Genomic DNA, 20,153 nt, shown 5'->3' on the forward strand with positions numbered 1-20,153 from the left:
GCAGGTTTGGAGAAGGTTCAATACCCTCAGAGGGCTTTGGAGGCTGTGCTGGAACTTCCAGCTGCACTGGAGAAGGTTCAACCTGCTCAGGGTGCTCTGGAGGCGCAACTGAGGCCTCTTGCTCCTTTGAAGGTTTGACCTCTTGGGGAGGCTTTGGAGGGTGAGCTGGAGCCTCCTGCTGGACTGGAGGAGGTTCAACTTCCTCAGAGGGCTTTGGAGGTTGAGCTGGGGCTTCCTGCTGCACTGGAGAAGCCTCAAACTCCTCAGGTTGCTCTGGCAGCAGACCTGGGGTCTCCTCATGTGTTGAGGGCTTTACCTCCTGGGGAGGCTTCAGAGGCTGGGCTACGGATTCCTGCTGCATTGGAGAAGGCTCAACCTCCTGAGATGGCTCGGGATGCAGAGCTGGGAACTCCTGCTGGACTGGAGAAGTTCCAGCTTCCTCCAGAGGCTTTGGAGGTGGTGCTGGAGCTTCCTGCTGGACTGGGAAAGGTTCAACCTCCTCCGGGGGCTCTGGAGTCTGAGCTGGGGTCTGCTGCTGGGTTGGAGAAGGTTTAACCTCCTGTGGAAGCACTGGAGACTCTGCTGAGACTTCTTGCTGGACTGAAGAAGGTGTAACCTGCTCTGGGCTCTGTGGAGGCAGAGCTGGGACCTCCTCCTGGGTGGGAGAAACTTCAACTTCTTCAGTAGAATTTGGGGGCTGTACTGGGGCTTCCTGCTCACCTGGAGAAGGTTCAACCTCCTCAGAGGGCTCTGGAGGCTGAACTGTTGCCTCCTGTGGGACTGGAGAAGGTTCAACCTCCTCAGAGGGCTTTGGAGGCTGTGCTGAGGCTTCCTCCTGGGCTGGAGAAGGTTCAACCTCCTCAGAGGGCTTTGGAGACTGAGCTGGGGCTTCCGCCTGGACTGGAGAAGGTTTAACTTCCTCTAGAGGCTTTGGAGGCTGAGCTGGGGCTTCCTGCACGCCTGGAGAAGGTTCAACCTCCTCCGAGGGCTTTGGAAGCTGAGCTGGAGCCTCCTGCTGGACTGGAGAAGGCTCGACCTCCTGGGGTGGCATTGGAGGCTGAGCTGGGGCCTCCTGCTGGCTTGAAGAAGGTTTAACCTCCTGGGGAGGCATTGGAGGCTGTGCTGGGGCTTCCTGCTGAGTTGGACATGATTGAACCTCCTTCATACGCTCTGGGGTTAAGGTAAGCTCCACATCCACTGATTGAATTGTGATATTGGACAAGGTTGAATGGTGAGTTTGATTCTGACCTGGAGGTCGAAGACTCACCTCATGAGGCACTGAAGTCTGAGGTATAACCGCATTAGGTGGCGTTAGAGGCTGAGTCTGGGCCTCCTGCTGGGCTAGAGAAGGTTCATTCTCCTCAGGTGCCTCTGGAGTCTGAACTGGGGTCTCCTGCTCTGTAGGAAAAGGCTCTTCTAACTTAGGGGGCTCTGGAAGTCCTGTTGGGGCCCCTTGTTGGACTGGAGAAGGTTCTCCGATCTCAGGGAGCTCTGGAGGTTCAGCTGAAGTCTCTTGCTGGACTGAAAAAGGTTCTACCTCCTGAGGGGACTCTGGAGGCTGAGATGGAGCCTCCTGCTGGACTAGAGGTTTTGTCCCTTCAGGGGTCTGGAAAGTCTCATCAGGTATTTCCTGCTGGAGTGGAGATGGTTCCATCTCTGTAGGGAGCTCTAGAGGCAGATATGGGGGCTCTAGAGGCAGATGTGGGGCCTCCTGATAGGCTAGGTAAGGTTTTATTGACTGAGGGGCCTCTGAAGTCTGAGGGGCCCCTTGTTCAACTGAAGGTTCCTCGTCCTCAGGAAGCTCAGAGTGTTCCACCATGGGTAGAGTAGGACCATATTCAGGGGGTTCTGGGGGCTGATCTGGGGACCCTAGGAATCCCGGAGGTACGTTATCTGGAGGATACACTATATCCAAACTTGGGTCTAGAAGATAGTCATCCACAGCTTGGTCTAGTTGGTTAGGTATTCTTGGAAATGGCCCTGAAGTTCCAACAACAACCTTAGCAAGCTGTGGATGCTGAGCCAGATCCTTTATGAGATTTGGGGGTGAAACAATAACCTTTGTTGGTTTTGAACTATGACTATCTAAAGGTGGAACAAGTATTTCAAATGACTGGTGACCTTCAGCCTGATTCACACCTTCCGCTTCAGTCTTACTTTTGAGTGGACGCAGAGTTATGGCCTCATTCTCATTCCAGTCTTGCCCTGGAATCACCTTCGGGAACCTCCGACTCCCACGTGGGCCAGCAAACCGATTCCAGCTGGGGGGCAGCTGTGGGTCCGAATCTGTGTTCAAAGTCTTAGAGAATTCCTGAGGCCAGGCCAACATAGGGGCTGAAGCCGGGGACTCCACGTAGTCAGAGCCCCCTGGCTCGTCCGGGGCTGTAAGCGCAGGGAGCGATTCAGGTGGGAGATTAGGGGAGGGCAAAAACCAGGCTTCGGTCAGCCCTGGGGGGTCAGAGGTCAGCCGGACCAGGTTCCAGGCCCACAGCGGCAGTGGTGGTGCCTGGACCAGCAGCCACAGTGGTTGCAGCGTGAGGAGGACCCATGGGGCCCAGAGGTGCAACCGGGACATGACACGCGGAGGGTACGGGGCGCCGCGCTCTTAGCCGGAGCCGAACCGTTATGAGAGGCCGAGAGGCAAGCGCAGGGTTACCCACTGCGCGCCCCACCCTTTATTTATGACACCTTTGTTTACGCACCACCTTTATTGAGGTGCGTCAGAGACCAATCCCAAGCCACTATGGCGCTATGGCGAGCCCTTTTCCTAGAATCACTGCGGCCCAGGCTTCCCTTCTCCTGCAGAGCTGACAGGATTTCACGTCCCCTCCCTCCCCCTCCCCCTCAAACCAGCAGAGGATTAGGGCTCTTTCTGTACCCTCTCCCTGTCCTTAACCTCCAGCCTCAGAACAGAGAGCTTCACTAGCCTCTCTGCATAGTCAAAAGTGCTAGTCAGTTTCTGGCAGCCAGGCCCCTTCCTCCTCCAAACTGAAATCCAGACATTCTTCCACTCTGTGGCCGAACTCCTTTCAAGAGAAGTACCTAACCTACAAAATGAACACTATTTAGTGTGGCCAAGAGGGCAACGAACACACAGTCCCATATTTGATTATTAACTCACCACTCTATCAGGTAGGGGCTACCACTAATCAGCGAGGACGCCAAATTTTCTGTAGGAAGGCCTTAGGGAGTGGCCAATTTGGTCGGAGAATGAGGTACTGAATCCGAGTGCATAGCCCTTTACATTGGCATCGAAAAACTGCTGCATCCCACCTTGCCTCAACACCGCCATGAACACAGAAAAAGTAACAACCCCACTTTTCAGAGGTCCACCTTTGCCTACAAAGAGAAGGATGTTAAAGTCAGCATGTTAAAGGCTTTTCTTGAAATACTGTAACCAACACCCGTTTGTTTCCTTTATAGCCCTTCTTATAATCTTTTACTTTCTTGTTTATTTGCTAGCAAAACCCCTAGCATTTAAACCCCAAGAGAGGGAGGCTTCATCGTGTTATTCCCAGTGCCTAGCATATGGCTTAGCACATAGTCATGCTTTTAAAATTGAACCGATTTCAAGATTGGTCTCGTAAAGATGGATCTTTTGTTTTATTCAGGCTTCTGAAATCTTTAGCACCAATGTTGAATCCCTCCCTCTTATATTTAACAGGAAGCTAGACTGTTTTATTTCTAAATTTATTTTGATGTTGAGAATATACATAGCAAGCATAAACTAATCCAACACTTTCTACATGTACCATTTAGTGACACTGATTACATTCTTCAAGGTGTACGACCATTCTTACCCTCCTTTTCGGAGTTGTTCCTCCCTTATTAACATCACCTCACGGCACCCTAAGGTTCCTATCTAATCTTTCAACTTGCTGTTGTCAATTTGATTCTGTATAGATAGCTCTTATACAAACATAATGCTCAAGGCAGGCCTTTTTGACCATTTATGCTGAACTACTGGTTGGTTTTAAGATGACTCAAGGAACATTTTTTGTTCAACATTTAAAGTTTATCTCAGGGCAATAGTTTCAGGATTCATCCAGCCTCCATGGCTCCAGAAAGTCTAGAGTCCCTGAGAATTTGAAATGCTGTTCTGCATCTCCCCGCTTTGGATCAGGATTCTTCTGCAGAATCTTTGATCAAACTCTTCAGTTATGGTAGCCAGGCAACATCCAGTCCTTCTGGTGTCCCAGCAAAGGAGGCAGAAAATGGAGGCAATTAGCCACACATTCCATATCCTCCTCCTATTCCTGACTCTCCTTCTTCCTCTGTTGCTCCAGGTGAGTGGAGACCAATTGTTGTGCCTTGGATGGCTGCTTGCAAGCTTTTAAGGCCCCGGGCACTATGCAGTGAACTAGGAGGTACAACAGAGCACTAAATATGCTATTAGGCCAGTTAACTAGGATGTCCCATGAAAACATGACCCTAAACCTCCAAACCAAGAAACCAAATTCCCTGAGGTTTTTGGCTGTACATAAGCAGCCTCAGCAGCTCCTCTTTCTTCTTCTTCTTGTTTTTGTCATTGTTGTAAATACATCCATAACACAACTTCTGCCAATTCAACTTTTTACAGGTGTACAACTTACTGACGGCAGTTACAGTAATCGGGTGCGTAACCCTACCCTGAATCAATGTGATTTAGGAAGGTAGACTTCTTAAAGCCCAGTCGTGGATCAACCTGAAGTTCCCTTCACTGGGTTTTCTTTAAATCAATTAAAATAATTATTTTACTGGGAAAAACCTTCAAATACTTTTTCAGAAGGGAATGGCCTCCTCTTTCTCTACGTTCTTCTCTTCAAATCAAAACACTTTGCAACTTTGGGGTGAGCTGAGTATGAAACATCTAGCCCCCAAATTAAGTTCCCGTTGATCCAGGTCAGTGAAACACATCTTCCTGCTCCTAACTTTATTATTATTATTATTATTATTATCACTATTTTTAAAGACAACATCTTACAGGCAGTAAAGTTGTTTTAGAAACTACCTTGGCAGCTTAATGCCTAAGCTGGGGCATTCATATCACAGATCTGCAAAAGGGTTCTTCAGCCAGCTTCCCAGGCGCTCACTCGATCCGAAGTCAGCGCTGCAGCTCTCACTTTCCTCCTCGGGGGGCCAATCTACGGACCGGAATCATACATCCTCAGAGCTGGGGGTCCTTCCGGAGTAGGAGAGGGACCCGAAATGCCACGCTTTTTCCTTTCCTTACCCTGGTTAGCTCCCCTCACCGCCACCAGAGACCCCCAGAGCATTTGCTTTCCTTGAGGCATGGAGCCCTTCGGATGTTATAGACAGCCATGCTGTTCTTCCCCACCCTTTCCTACCCTGGCTACCCCTACCCACCTCCCAGTTCTGCATGAACCAGAGATAGACAACATCTAGACACACAAAAATGGTGGCTATTATCACACCTGCCCAAACTCTAGAGTCACCAATAGTCCCTCTTTGCGATCACAAATACAATAATGGGCCTGAACTGGTAGAAACACACTAACTGGGCAAAATGCCAGGGCTATCACCCACCAGCTGGCAATTAATGAAAAGGAAAATAAAATGGAGAGGAAAGTGAGAGAGAGAAAGAGGAGAGTCAATTGTCAGTTCTGCAGAGTATATCAGGTCTAACAGATCTTGGAGTGATGCCACCTCAGCACAGACTACACCTAATGGATCTTGGGGTGACCCCCTCACCTCAGAAGCCAAGTCTCCATCAAGGGAATCACTCCACCCTTGAGACTCCCCAGATTGTGCAGGTCTAGGAAGGCGGTTTTTCAACTCAATCTGGGAAGAGTATCTATTAGTACGCCTGGTTTACCAGGTTTACCAGACCTAGGGGCCAAGCCCCTCACCATAAACATCAGATCAGGAAAAATAGTCAGGTCAAGACAGAGAGAAATATCCTTTGTTCTTATGGAAACTTGGATGAGAGGAGCAGGCATGGAAGTCTAATCATCAGAGGGAGCGACACAGGAAAGATGGTGTCTTGGCAGCTGCTTGTCCGTCCATCAGGGTTTAGTAGGTCTCTTTATTGGCTCCCACACCCAGGTCTGAGGAAAAAAAATCAGTCCTGCTGCGGTCGCCAAATTCTGTTACGGGGCAAGGCTTCCCAGCTCGAGACTAAGCCCTGCCGAGGTTCTGACCTACTTCTGACCAAGAATGCCCAGGAGAGGCTCAGAGGTTCCACAGGAACAAAGGTTTATTAGGGATGGAAAGAAAGTAAAAGGCTTGAGAGGGAGAGAGGGGGAGGGGTTTCCACCTACGCTAGCCTCCAGTCTCTCACTGGACAAAGGATTTCTTAGGGCTTACAAATGTTTTTAGGTGGGAAAAAGGCATTATCTTTATTCATTAGATGGGTGGAGATTTCTAGGGGAAGGGGAGGGATTATGGAAATCACATGCCCACGCAGTTAGAATTCAAGATGGACTTCCTGGCAGAGGCTGCTCGAACTAAGATGGAGTCTATCACAAAGGCTGATGGGATGTCAAACAGGACTTATTCTGGGATGTTGTGCATGCGTGATGCTTCTGGATCTTGGGTTGAGCCCCGGCGAGGGGTCCCTGTTCATGTTTGTCTCATGTGAAAGGTCATTCACAGGCCTTGTCGATCTTTACTGCACACACTCTGCACCTGGTGAACCCCCATCTTTACTGCACACACTCTGCACCTGGTGAACCCCCATCTTTACTGCACACACTCTGCACCTGGTGAACCCCCATCTTTACTGCACACACCCTGCACCTGGTGAACCCCCATTGCCGTCGAGTCAATTCTGACTCGTAGCGACCTGGTGAGGCTTTGACAACCAACTCAGAAGGATTATCCCTAATTTGTGGCTGGTCAAGCACACAGGGCCTTGAAAGGTAGCCCCTTACCTTGTCTAAGCACTTAGTTTGTTAATCACAAGTAGTTTTTGGCTGCCAGCAGCAAAATTTATATGGTGGTCTGTACTTAGGTTTTGGTTCAGAAAACCGTTTAATTACAACTGGTCAAACACACAGGGCTTTGAAATGTAGCCCTTATTTAATTCAGCCAGCCCGATTTCTTCTCTGTCTTACATACACCCACCCTGTGCTATGTAATGCTCTGGCTGGGCTTGGGGCAGCATCCTGTAATTACACTCAGTTGCATTTCTGCACCCCATTCATTTCTCAATCTGCCATACACTGGTGGCTTGTGTGTTGCTGTGATGCTGGAAGCTATGCCACTGGTATTTCAGATATCAGTAGATTCAGCTGTGGTGGACAGGTTTCAGTGGAGCCGCCACACTAAGAAGGAGTAGGAAGGAAGGCCTGGCGATCTACTTGTAAAATTTTACCAACGGAACCCCTATGGATTACAACAGACTGTTGCCCAACACTGTGCTGGAAGACGAGCCCCTAGGTTGAAAGCACTAAAAATACACAGTGGCCACTACAACGGACTGCAGCATACCCACAATACTGAAGATGTGACAGGGCTAGGCCGCTTTCAGTTCTGTTTGTACATGGGGTCTCTGGGAGTTGGAGCTGACTCAGGTGAAGCTAACAACAGCATTTCCGCAGCAAAACATGAATATTCATAAGTGGGATAAATAAAGATGATCCAGGGCTTGCAGGGAGCTCTGGTGGTTCAGTGGTTGAGCGCTCTAAAGCTAATGGAAAACGTGGGCGGTTCAAACCTACCAGGCACTCTTCGGAGGAAAGAAGTGACAGTCTGTTTCCGTAAAGATTACAGCCTAGGAAACCCTATGGGGGCAGTTTTCTACGCTGTCCTGTGGGGTCGCTATTAGTGGGAATCCACTCGACGGCAACTGGTTTGGGTATCAATGACATCGCAACAGTTCAAGTCAAATTTTGCCACCAATCGAGTTACAAAAAAACCTTTGGCCTCCCAGAGTTTTGGCATTTTGGACATGCATCATCTGCATTGTGAGTCTGCACCATGCTGGTTTGGGGCTGAGGAAGGTGAGGCTCGGTATCCTGTGTGAATGAACTGATCCAGGGGACACTGGGTGTCAAGCCCCACACTAAGCGGGTCTCCTTGCACTCCTGCTCCTCGCCTGGTAACGCACCTGGTCCGGGCGCTCCTCCTGCGGCGGCCCACGCACGTCCTGGATGGCCTTGCTGATGTTTTCTGGGCCATTGCTCGCCAGGCACCGCGGACACACCCAGGAGCCCGCCACCTGCAGGCCCTGAAGCTGCCCGCGCTCCCGAGGACGCCGGCAGGGGCGCAGCGGCAGGAGCCAGGTAGTCCAGGGACTGGGCGGGCCGCACAGGCGCAGGGGGCCCCAGGTACAGGCAGGCAGGCCCGGCGACATTTTGTCGCGCTGGGCGGCACAGGGAGCGTGCGCGGCGCGGTGGCTCGGTGGGGGCGCCGTCGGGGTCCGAAGGCGTCGGCGCGCTCAGGAACCGGTAGTCGTAGGCGAGCGGCTCTGGGGCTGTGGGCCCGGGTGGGGGGTTGGCGGGGCGGACAGCAGCGGGGACGCCGAGCGGGGACAGCTCACGCACGTACTGAGCGAGCAGGTAGAAGGGGCTGCTGCCGGGCTCGCGCCGCAGGTGCCACCAGGGCTCCGTACTGTGGCTCAGCAGCTGGTAGAGCTCGTTGGGCTGGGTGGCGAAGCGGCGCCCATCCTTGGCGGTGTACTCAAAGGGGTGCTCCACCCACAGGTACACGTCCCCCTCGACGTCCGCCGCCATCGCCGCCTGGGCGCTTCCCTGAGGGCAGCAAGGTGGGGCGGGGTGGGGGAGGACATGGAGGTCAAGGCTGCGGAGCAGCGAAGAGCATCGCAGGGGGTGGGAGGAGGCCTGGGTTCGAATCCAGGTCCTGGACTTACCCTGTGCGCCCGGGACTCCGTTTCCCTATCCCTAAATTGGGGGCCTCGAACAAGAAAATCTCGAAGGCTCGGGTTCTTACACTCCATGATGGACTAACAACACCGCGTTCATTCTGTGGCGTTGGTTATGACATTCGAGCCTCGCTTGTGTCCCGTGGTGGGAAGGTTGGGGTAATACTGCTCCAGCTGTACTGCCAGGGAGGCTTGGGCTCAAAGAGTTGGGGTGATCGACAGCACAGTTGCCTAAAAACTGACTGGGCCTCAGTGTCCCCGTCTGTAAGGTGGATAGAACTGTCCATTGCCTGCAGCTCCTGCTGCCCGCTGGTCCCGCCTCCTGGAGTCCGCAGGGAGTCCTCGGACGGCCCCGCAGCGCCCCCTGCCGCCAGGAGTCTGAGGACGCAACTTGGCGGGTCAGGGCCTAGGCGCGGGCTCTGGGGGCGGCTCCCTGTCCGCTCTGCCCCTGAGATACCCCTGTCCGGCTTAGTCCCAGGGTCAGGGCGGCAGGGCTGCATCTGCCAAGGCGGGGAAACCTGTTTTCTCGGTTTCTCCTCCCCTACTAGCAGTCTCGCCGTATAGGTCTACCTGGTGCCAGGCCGGTCCAGACTGGGCCGCGCCGCCCTTGCTCTCTAGCTCCCACCTCTGCTCCCAACCTGCCCTGTAATGCCTACATGCCCCATTAGAGTGACCCCTAGAAAATGGACTTTGTGACAGTGACTACCCATGCGGTGACACACCTATTTCCCCAGAAAAAAATTCAAACCCACAGCTGTCGAGTGGATTCGGACTCATAGGGACCCCAAGGTCCCTCCAAAGATCTCCAGCAATGAACACAAGTCCCCACCACTCCCAGGCTGCCCCAGCTCTGCTCCTGGTGGATCGGGGGAGGGGACAGAGTCTCACTGTAAATCTGCCAGCATTCCCATCAGAGCGAGGAGTTGGTATCCTCCCCCGGAAGTGGCTGCCAGTTCAAGCTCTTCCACTGACCACACCTTCTCCTGTCCCAAAAGGTTGCCAGGTACCAGCAGTCTAAAGCCTGGCCCCCTGGGGAAGCTGAGGGGCCCCAGGAACAGGGTCAGGGCGCATAGTGATCCCTCTCTCGTATTTCTCAAGCTTTCCTCGATGCTGGGAACGGGCGTCAACGGAGTCACTGAGCACATTGAGCTCCGGAGGTGGGATCAGCGAGGGGCCCAGAACTGAGTCAACAAGTCCCAAGGCAGAGGACATCCCCTCACACCACCTCACCGGGGACCCCCGGCCGCGCACTCACTTGAGCAGCCGGCCTCAGGGCTCCCATGACCTGGGTGGGCGGAGCTGGCGGGTGGATGTAGGTTAGGTCCGTATCATCTCCCTGGACTGGGCTTCCAAGGGCAAGGCTGAGGGATCACCGGGACCAGGAAGTGGAAAGGAGAGCAAAGACGGAGAGGGACGCTCAGGAGGGACCCGGCTGCCTCCAATTTCCAAAGTAGCTGTGCCTGGGAGGGGCTGAATGCTGCTTCCTGGGCCCGTGGGGACGCTGAGGGCCGGGCACCGAGAGGGAGGAGACGCGGGGGAGGGGTCACAGGCTTGAGGGGCTGTGTCCAGAGGGATTTGCTCCTCTGGAGTCTCTGCGCCCTTTCCGGCAGCGCCCCGACACCCGGCACCGCTCCACCCGGATCAGAGTGCAGCTGTTGGTGCTGTGAATCTCCAACTCCAAGCCCTCTCCAGCCTATTGCAGCACCACCCTCCCCGGTCCACCTCCTCTCTCCTCAAGCCCTTGCCTGGCGCAGCCGCGCTGGGCCTAGAAATACTCGGAGCCGGGCTCCCACGGCAGGGACGCCCACGGAGAGCGGTGTCCCGCAGTGGGCGAGGCGGGGACCCGGCCCTCGGCTTCCTCCCAAACTGTCGGGGACAAAGCGATGGGGGAGAGAGGAGGCTTCCAGAGCTTAAGGACCGACGCCTGTCAGCAGGTGCCCTGCCCGGGGCGGCGCGAGTCGCAGCGGCACCACCGCCTGGATGGGCGCTGGGGGCAGGGTCTGTGCCCCTCCAACCCCAGCCGTGGGGCAGCCCTGGGCTCCCCGCTCCCAAGACGGATCTGTCCTGTGGCTCCACTCCCGGGCCCGCGCAGCTCGGACCCCCGCTTGGCGCGCAGTCGACAGGGGAGGGCGGCGGCCACCTGTCCCCCTCCTACAAACTGTGGGCAAGGCTCTGTGCCCGCCGCCGGGCCCTGCACCTCGGGGCACCGCCTCGCGTCCAGCGCTCTTTCCTTGGCTGCCAGGTGCCTGCGCTGCCAGGTTTCCTGTTCAACAGTATAGTGAGGGAGGCAGCAGGGGAGAGCGCCTGGCAGAACTTCCTCCCAGGCTGGGGCTGTGCTGAGGCTGGGAGAGATAATCCCTGTGTCCTGGCTTTCTGTCCCTTTTGGGCTGGGCCAGCGTCCCAGGAGCGGAGACGCCACCCCTTCCCCCTGCACCTGCCCGGAGCCTAGGCCAACCTGGTTGTCTCCCAGGAGAAGGATGGCAGATGAGGGGGGCGGAGTCTCCCCACTAACTTTTCCTGACCCTATTCACTCCCTCTGCACTGGGCTTCCTTGTTCCCTGGGGGGAGGTGGCTGCATTTTCATCTGCCCTGCCTGTAAGCTCTGAGCAATCCCTGGAGGACAGGATCTTGACTCCAGCCCTAGGGCATCATACTCAGAGGCTTATCTTTGGGAATTTTCTGTCTCTCTGAGAAAGGCAGCCTCTGTCCCCCCCTGAATCCAGCTTCCACTCACTCACTCCAGACATTAGCAAGCCCCAGCTCCTGTGGTCCCTTACTCTGAGGGCCCTCATAGAAGGATTAATTGCCCCAGGCCTTGGCCCTCCAGACACCACCTCCTCCACCTCCTGCCTTTGATCCTGCTGGGCTTTGCTCACAAGTGACTCCATTTTGTGTCAGTTATTTCAGTGTGCCTGAGGCCTAGTGGCATCCTGGGCTCCTCCAGGGCAGACACCAGACAGAATTCAGCATTCATATCCCTGGTGCCCAGCATGCTTAGAATAGAGTGGCTGGATGAATCTCCTCGAGGTCGCTCCCCACTCATCCCAGAGTTACCCAGCAAGCCAGGCAGGGTGGCATTGGCTCATAGTGATTAAGGTCCTTGGCTGGGGTCAGACAGGTCTCATGCCCAGCTCTACCACTTGCTGGCCTTGGGACGTGGAGAGATTTGCCTTATCTCTGTAACTCAGTTTTCTTTCCTGTGAATTGAGGATAATAACACCTACTATATATCACTGTTGGTTGAGGCATACTTAATTAGCACAATGCCTAACACACAGGAAATTCAATATATTAGTTATTATTCTCACTACTTTTATCATGAGACGAACCTTCCCCTCTCTGGGTTTGGACTGAGGTCTTCAAGCCTCCCATTCTTCTTTATGGGGAGAGGGAAACGGGTGCCCCCAGAGGCACACTGCGGAGGACACAGGGGCTGATCCAAATGCAAAGCAGCACCCAGGGCACACGCTCCTGGCCCTCTACTGGGCCTGTTTCCCCCCAGTCCTCAGGCTCGTCTCCTCTTCTCCAGACCCTCCACCTACTGCCCCTGAAGGGAGGCAAAGCTGGGCTCATGAGATTGGCAGAGGGTTCTCTGTAGCAAGCTGGGAGGACTGTTCAAGGACAGGAAACACTGACCAGAGCCCTGCAACTTGATTTCCCTGGGGGTTAGTCTGACTTCCTTCTCCTGTGATAATGATGGCTCTGGTGGTTTTCCCCTGGAACTTCAGAGGAAGGTCAACAGCCAAAAAAAGGCCATTTGGGCCCTAAAGCCATGTGACCTGAACCAGGGGCCCTGCTCAAGCAGCCTGGCCATTCTGAAGCTCCCTCTCTTCTTCATCACACAGTGAGAAGGTCAGTCCTGAAGCTTCATGTGTTCTGGTGCCAGGAGGCTGTGTTATGACGTTTAAAGCCCAGGAAAAACACTGTTTTAGTGTCGAATTTCAGGCATCAGTTTCAATTGTTACCTATGAGCATATGTGAGTAAACCTCCCAAAGCCCCTTACCTTCTCCTCTGTCCTCACTCCTTCCTGGCACACAAGCCCCTGCCTTCAAGTGTTTGCTCCTGACCTCTGAGTGCTCCGCTGTGCCCAGGGACTGACTACTGGGGCAGGTGGAGCCCTATCACACACAGTAACAGGTGGCAGATGGCCCGTGGTCTTCCCCCAATCAGGGGCAGCATTAGGATTCAGAAGCAAAGCCAGAGATTAGAAAGATCAGGTCTTTACTGCAAAATCATTCAAAAATCTCGCGGCAGCAGTTCCTTCAATGCATTGCAAACACTTTTCTGGGCCGAAGCCTGCTCAGGAGAGGCAGTTTATTGCATAAAATACCATTTTTTAAAAGAGCGTGGGCACTACTGAGGTTCATGCCAGCTTTCCACGGGAGGCCAGTGAGTAAAGGTCATTAGCATCACTAGCTTTTTGGCAAGGGGGAGGGGGTGAGCCCTAATGCTAATAATCCCCAGGGTGGGAGAAGGCCCCACCAACCAAGGTGAGCTCTGCCAGGGTCTCACTCCTGCTGCCTGAGGGCACCTGCCAGGATAGACTCACAAGGCCTGGGAAAACAGGGCCAGGTGCAGATGGCGCTGCCTACCCCAGGCTGGGCTCCTGCCCGCTCAGGCTTCTGGAGCAGCTATGGCTCTGACCAAGCCGTGCCTGTGGTGGGCCATGAATGCTGGCTACAGGGGTTGGGGTTTAGGGCCCACTTTCTGGTTTAGAGGCTTTGGTGTGCTGGGTACAGGTGTGTACCATCTTCCATGATGGAAGGAGAAGCTGTGTGGCAGCCTCCCTGCTCCACACCTGCTACAGCCTCCTCTATCCTATTGCACAATGTATCCAGCTCCACAGGGCTCCAGGGCCAGGTGACTCAGCAGCGGGATTACCCCAAGGGAGAGGTAGAGTTAGGGTCATCCTTTGACAGTGACACATGGGATGTCTACCTGAGGCCTCCATTTCCAAACTGAATGCAGGTTAGATGTTTAGAGGACCCCAGGGCTGAGAGAGGCCCACTGGATGCCGGAAAGGTGGGGGAAATCACACTCAGATTTCCCCCAGACCCAGGGGTCCAAACACCACTTTGAAAACAATTTCAGGCCTCATCCTAACCCCGACTTCCTCGAAGGCAAAGCTTTCCCATGAAAGTTTCCAGACTCTGGTAGCGTCCCCTACTGGGAAAGTCCAGCAAAGCTTTGTGAATAATGGCTTAGAAAACTGAAGCTAAATGTCCTTCCACAATCAGTTTCTCCCACAGGTCCCTGCACATCTTGGCAGTGGGGCTGGCACTCTTCACAGAATGACAGGGTCACTTCACAGTGTGGAGCCTAGTGGCCACAGTTCCCAAGCTGAGCCCCTGGCCTGGGCTCCATGCCCTCTCTGTGGGCCCAGCCCATCTCCCTGCCCTGGCAGCAGTCAGGCAGGTGGGGTGCTTCCCAGGAGCCCGCCTGAGGTAGGCCTGGAGCATCGGCAGCAGCACCCTGCCCTCTGGCTGCCTGTGTGTGGTGGGATGAGGAGGGCATGCGGGTGAGGGGTGAGCAAGATGAGGCCCCTTCCCTGGAACAAGGAAGGCTCAAAGTGCTGACAGTGCTGGTTCTGAGTCCTTTCTCCTGCTGGGACTAAGACTCCAGGATGGAGGGGGGGAGGGTCCTACACTGAGAAAGGGGAGGGGTTTATCAGGTGAGGGGGCTGGGGCAGGGGAGGGGAGAGAGAGACCGAGAGGAAGAGGGTGGTCGATGGGGCCAACCCATCCTGCTGACAGGCGCTTTGGCACCTTGCACTGGAGCTGTCGGTGCCCTGCAAGGGCACAGGAAAGGCACCGGGTCCTACCGACAGTCTCTGTCCCAGCAGTGGCCCGCCTGCCAGCTCCCCACCAACCATCAGGGAGGGCCTAAGCAGCAACTGCACAGCTCTCTCAGGGTGAGAAGGCCTGGACTTCTTGGTGACTTGTGTAGAGTCAAGAATGAAGAAATATTTTTCTGCTGAAATATGAAGGGGGGAGAAAAACCCACCTTAAATAACTAGACCTTTTCATCAGGAATGTGAATTTGAAAAAGTTTGCTACGTTTTGTTTCCATAGCCCTGATGGAGGTGCCGGGGACAGTGAGGTGAACCAGGGCCTGGTGAGTGCAGAGGGCCCTAAGGAAGGGTGCATCTGATTCTGTCCCACCAACTGCAGCGGTTGGAGGGGAGGCAGAGGGCACCACTGGGGCTTCTGTGGCTTTCTCTGGGAGGCTTGTGCTCCGATCACATCTGACAGTCTCCCTGATAAGGAGTGGTGGCCCCAACACCTTGAGACACAGTGGCCCAGACTGATGGCACACCCAGCTGGGATGGCTGGTTGGGATTAGGTGAGAATGTTCTGTTCTTGGTACTTGCGCCAGCAGGCACAGTGGGGGCAGGCCTTCTTCACCACGCCCTGGCAGCTCTGATGGAAGACAGTCTTGCACTTGGCACACGGGGGGAGAGAACAGCAAATGCTGCTTGTGCCAAATGGGCCGGAGGCCTCCCCTGTGGCTGCCCAGTGTTGTCCACAGTACCCACAGGAAGGCTGTGTTCTACTCCGCAACCCAGTGCATGCAGACAGCACCTCTCCACTCCAGAACAAGAGATCTTAAAATGCTTACCTGAAAATGATGCGAACATTCTGATATTCTCTTTCCTAGTTCATTTTTTTAAAATGCTGTTTCAGACTCACTAAATTGACTTCTTGCCTATGTTTCAAACACTCTGCACCTTAAAAAGCTCAGCTGTAAAAACAAAACAAGAAACAAACTCAGCCCTAGGCCCGTTCAGGGGCTGATCCTTGCCAGGGGACTCCTACTGAAAATGAATTCATGCTCCCACTAGTCCAGTTTTCCAGTCCCACATGGAGTGGGATGAAGGTTTGGTGAACGAATTTTTCCGTTTAGAGGCATCTGACCTATGCTCCTAAAAGCATTGAGATAAATGAACAGTAACTGCGGACAAGATGATAATGACAGCAGCAGAGGCAGCAGCAGCTACCATCCACCAGGTGCCCACTAGGTGCCAAGCCTCTGCCAACACTCCAGGGCAGTAACTCATTTAATCCTTCCTCAACCCATTCATAGATGACAAAACTGAGGCCCAGGGAGGATCCCACTCAGAGGGTCTGTGGAGGCCACCTCTGAGTAAGCAAATGGATGGCTCAGTAGAGTCCTGTGAGGGCTCATCTTGTCTCTGAGCTTGACCAGAGCCAGCCACGTGAGGACGTGGACTGCCCTGGACAACCTCCACCATCCTTCAGCACCGAAAGAGTGGATGTTCAATATGTTCCTGCAAAATGGAACTAGGCTTGCCGCGCTGGGACACTTGGGCCAGGCTGTGGGTGTGCTGGGGTGTCCCACATACCTGACTGTGGTGTCAAACTCAAAGGGGAAGATGATGTCATGATGGTGGCAGATCTGGCAAATGAAGGCAAGCTGTGCGCACAGATGGTAGTGGTAGATGTGCCGGGAGGCGAACTCACTCAGGCCTTGAGGAATCCTTCGTACACGCCCTCTGCGATCTGTGGAGGGTGAGCACAGGCCACCGGGCCTTTTAGGCCGCAGTGCTAACACATTTTGCAAAATGGGACCCGCTGCTGCTCATGGCAACCTGCATGGAGCATGTCAAACCCAATGTCCTCCTTGGGCAAGAAATTTCCCTAAATTGGGTTGAGCAGGCATCCAGGATTTACAGATGAGACCCAAATACACCATACCATCCCCCCTTGGGGAAGGAGTGTCCTAAACTGTCATTGCTGTGCCTCTTCTACCCCTTGCCCTCCAGGTCAGGGGAGGAGTCCAGATGCAGGGAAGGGGCTGAAGAGCCCTGAGATCCTGGGGTTTGCTAGAGGACCTGCTTATTTCAGGGGAGCTGGGGGCCTCACCACTGCCCCAGGAAGCTTGGGGCAGACAACAGGGAGACCCATGCTGAGGATGGAGAAGCTGAAGGCTGCACCCCCTCGCCATCTCCCTTTTTGATTCTTCCAGGAACGAGCTCCTTCTAGAGAGGTCAGGGAGTGGGGACAGGGCACTTCATCTTACCTTTGAAGGTTGGCAACGCTGTACTTGTGGGTGAACTCCAAGAGATTATTCCTGTGGTGGAGCGATCAAAGAAAAGAAGACCCGTACCAACCTGTGTTCTATTTGTTTTCATTCCCTCAGCTGCTAACCAAACGTAAACCCTTTCCTGCCTCGTACTGGGTTGTAGTTGGGAGCACAGAATGAGCTGCCTGGGCTCGGGACCTGGTCTTCCAGGTAACTAGCTGTTGTGACCTTGCTCAAGCTCCTCAGCCTCCCTGAGACTCAGGTTCCCTCCAGTGAGAAATGGAGCTGTTCTGAGGAGAAAATCATTCACCGAAGGAACCTGGCACAGTACCTAGCACACAGTGACACCTGAGGGTGAGGATGAGGAAGATGAAAGCTCACGCTTGGTGCCAGTACTGAGCTAAGAGCCTTACGTATCATTCTAGTCCTGTGAGGTTGGTACTATGTAATCCTCATCTCAGAGAAGAGGAAACAGAGGCATCAAAGCCAAAAACCAAAACCATTCCCGTTGAGTTGATTCCGACTCATAATGACCCTATAGGACAGACAGAGTACAACCGCCCCATAGGCTTTCCAAGGAGCACCTGGTAGATAGGAACTGCCAGCCTTTTGGTTAGTAGCCGTAGCGTTTAACCACTATGCCACCAGGGTTTCCAGTTCTCATCGTAGAGAAGAGGAAACAGAGGCACAGATGGGCTAATTAATCTGTCTGAGGTCGCATAGCTAGTAAGTGGCAGAGCTGGACTTTGAACGTAGGAGTCGGACTCCAGAGCCTGTGTCCTTATCAGCCCTGCTGAGTACCTACAGGTGCTGGCTGTGGTAATCGTTGCTGCCACTATGTGCCAGGCACAGTGCTGGGACAGAAATGCACAGGATGTGGCCTCTGCCCTCCTGCAGCCCTAGTCTAGCGAGGGACAGATATTCAAGCACCTGGTTTCAGTCTATGTGAGAGGAGCTGGACATGCCCTAGGCGCTATAGATCCCGTTTCAGAAGCAGAGAAGGGGTGTGGAGGACAAGGGCTCACTGCCTGCTTGGCTCTCCTTTCCCCCACACCAATGGGAGAGATCCTGTGGGTGACATCCTGAGGGATGGAGAGGAAACACCTGCAGATTTTCCCCTGGTACAAAAACCTGCCTGGCTTTGCTGTGTGTGTGTGTTTCTATGGGTATCGGGGATGGGGACAGAATGCTCTGAGTTAGAGGAAGCTTGGGAGCCTGACCCAGGGCATGGAGGGTCACACGGGGAATCTGGATGGTGTCAGAATTGTGCGGCATCTGGAATGGGGGCTTAGCTATATCCCACCCCATGGCCTCAGTTGTGATCCAAGGAGGGCTCAATCTGGGGCAGAGACAGTGGTCCCACCAAGTAGCCAAGTGGGCCACACTGCACCACAAGGGGTGGTGATGCTGCCTACAGTAGGCCACTCAGTTGACCATGCTGATTTTTCCTGTCAACTTCCAGCTTTCTGGGAACAGGAACTGCCATTTATCACCAGTAAATGCGGGGGTGGGGGAGAGCACAGGCTGGCCTTGAGCTGGCTGGAAGGGAAAAGCGGATTGGAGGGAGAGTTATTTCTGTTATCTGCCCCCTGTCGCTGCCCTGGAAGCCCTGGGTGCCAGCCAGGCCCAGGGCTTCCCTGCGAGTTCTGCACAGCCTGACCTGTCAAACTCTCAGCAAGGCCTTGTAGCCAGTTTCTCTCCACAAGTCTCGGCTGAGGCCAGAGGGGAGAGCACTGGCCTGGGGTGAGAGGCCACCTCTCATCCTGGCCTCTGGTAGAGATATCTGCATGCATGCCCACACCCCAGGCCTACTCGGGTCTTAGTTTCTCCCCCACACAAGGAGGAGACTCAGCTCTGTTCTTCTCTCACCTGAGGCTGACTCCCTGGGGAAGGGATAAGAGAAATCTTTTGGGCTCCCTGGAAGAAAGCTGGAGAGGAGATGGCTATATCATAACTCCTGTAACCCACAAAGTGATGGGGTGGGATGTGGTAGGTGACGTGGATATTACCTGTCTCCTCTGAGCCCAGGGTTCCTTCTCTGCCCACACCTCCCTAGGCTGTTGGGAGAAGCACTTGAGGTCTGGTGGGCAAGCTCTCCTGTGGGGCACTTTTGTGATGGCTGCTTTGCAAAAGCCCGAGAGGATGCTCTCCTGGGTTCTCTACCTCTTGGAGACGTGTCTGTGCCCCAGGCCTGCCCCCTTCTCTCAGAGCACCCAGCCAGGGTGCTACCACTAGCGAGGGGGAACTCCACAGTGACTTCCCCACCTGCATCCAAGGCCTGCTCATTCTCCTTTTCAATCCACCTCTTCCTCTCAATTTCCACTCTGGCCGACTGGTCCAGGCCCTCTCATTTCCCTGGATTAATGGATTGCTACACCAGTCACCTGCCCAGGCCCCAGCCCCTCAAGCCGCTGCACCACACTGCTGCAAAGCGCTCTTTTCTAAAGCCCTGATAGAACATGACAGTCCCTTGCTCAGAACTGTTCAATGGCTCCCCATTGCTTGCAAAATAAAACCCAAACGTCATCAGTGTGGCACACAGGACCTTTGAGACTGGTTCCTGAGGACACCTGGCCCATGCACCACAGCCCAGCTGCCCTGGACCACTGGCAGGTCCCTGTGAGCCATATTCCCTCCCACCTCCACATCACAGATTCCCTTCAGAAAGCGTGGCCCTCTTCTCCCCTTTCTCTCTGTATGGATTTTTCTGAACACCAGTTTAATACATACATGATGCCATTCGTGTAGAGGCACCTGTTTTCATGTGTGAATAGACAGAATGAGGTCTGAAAGAATGCTCTGTCGATCATGACGGTGGTAGGATTTGAGAAGGGGTGATTGGAATTTCTCACCTTTCTCCCTGTTATACCATTTGAATATTCTAAGGTTATCCACCATGCACTATCTTGGTAAACAAGAAAAATATTTTTTTAATGAGGTAAAAAAGACTCAGCAAGACTTCAGCTCAGAAGTCATCTCCTCTGGAAGCTTCACTGCCCCTGGGCTCTGCTCAGGCTGGTTGGGTGTCCTAACTCACAGCACACGCCACGCTGACCCGGGGTCATGTGTCTGGGGACCCGCCAGGATTCCAGGCATCCTCCAAGGTCCTGTGTGCCAGAGTGATGGAAGCAGTGGGGAGCCACTGAGGGTGAATCCCTCCTCACCACTCAGGAAGGGCATATGAACATGGGAGTTACTGGTCCATTTTATGGAGGAGAAAGCTGGGCTCAGAGTCATATAGCTCTGGTGCCCTCTCCCCTGCCCCATGCTGTTCCTAAAATGAAC

At 54.0% G+C, this 20,153-nt stretch overlaps 1 protein-coding gene across 1 annotated transcript in view; it reads right to left on the bottom strand.

Annotated features, from left to right (window-relative positions):
• Positions 1–19,702, bottom strand: part of LOC126063114 (leucine-rich repeat-containing protein 37A2-like) — a 309,607-nt gene extending 289,905 nt beyond the window's left edge. Inside the window, exon 1 of the mRNA XM_049861289.1 lies at positions 19,623–19,702. The gene's annotated coding sequence lies outside the window, so the exon portion shown is untranslated. The remainder of the gene's footprint in view (positions 1–19,622) is intronic.
• Between the last annotated feature and the right edge of the window lie 451 nt (positions 19,703–20,153).

The sequence above is a fragment of the Elephas maximus genome, chromosome 19 (genome assembly GCF_024166365.1).
Source record: "Elephas maximus indicus isolate mEleMax1 chromosome 19, mEleMax1 primary haplotype, whole genome shotgun sequence".
Lineage (NCBI taxonomy): Eukaryota > Metazoa > Chordata > Mammalia > Proboscidea > Elephantidae > Elephas > Elephas maximus.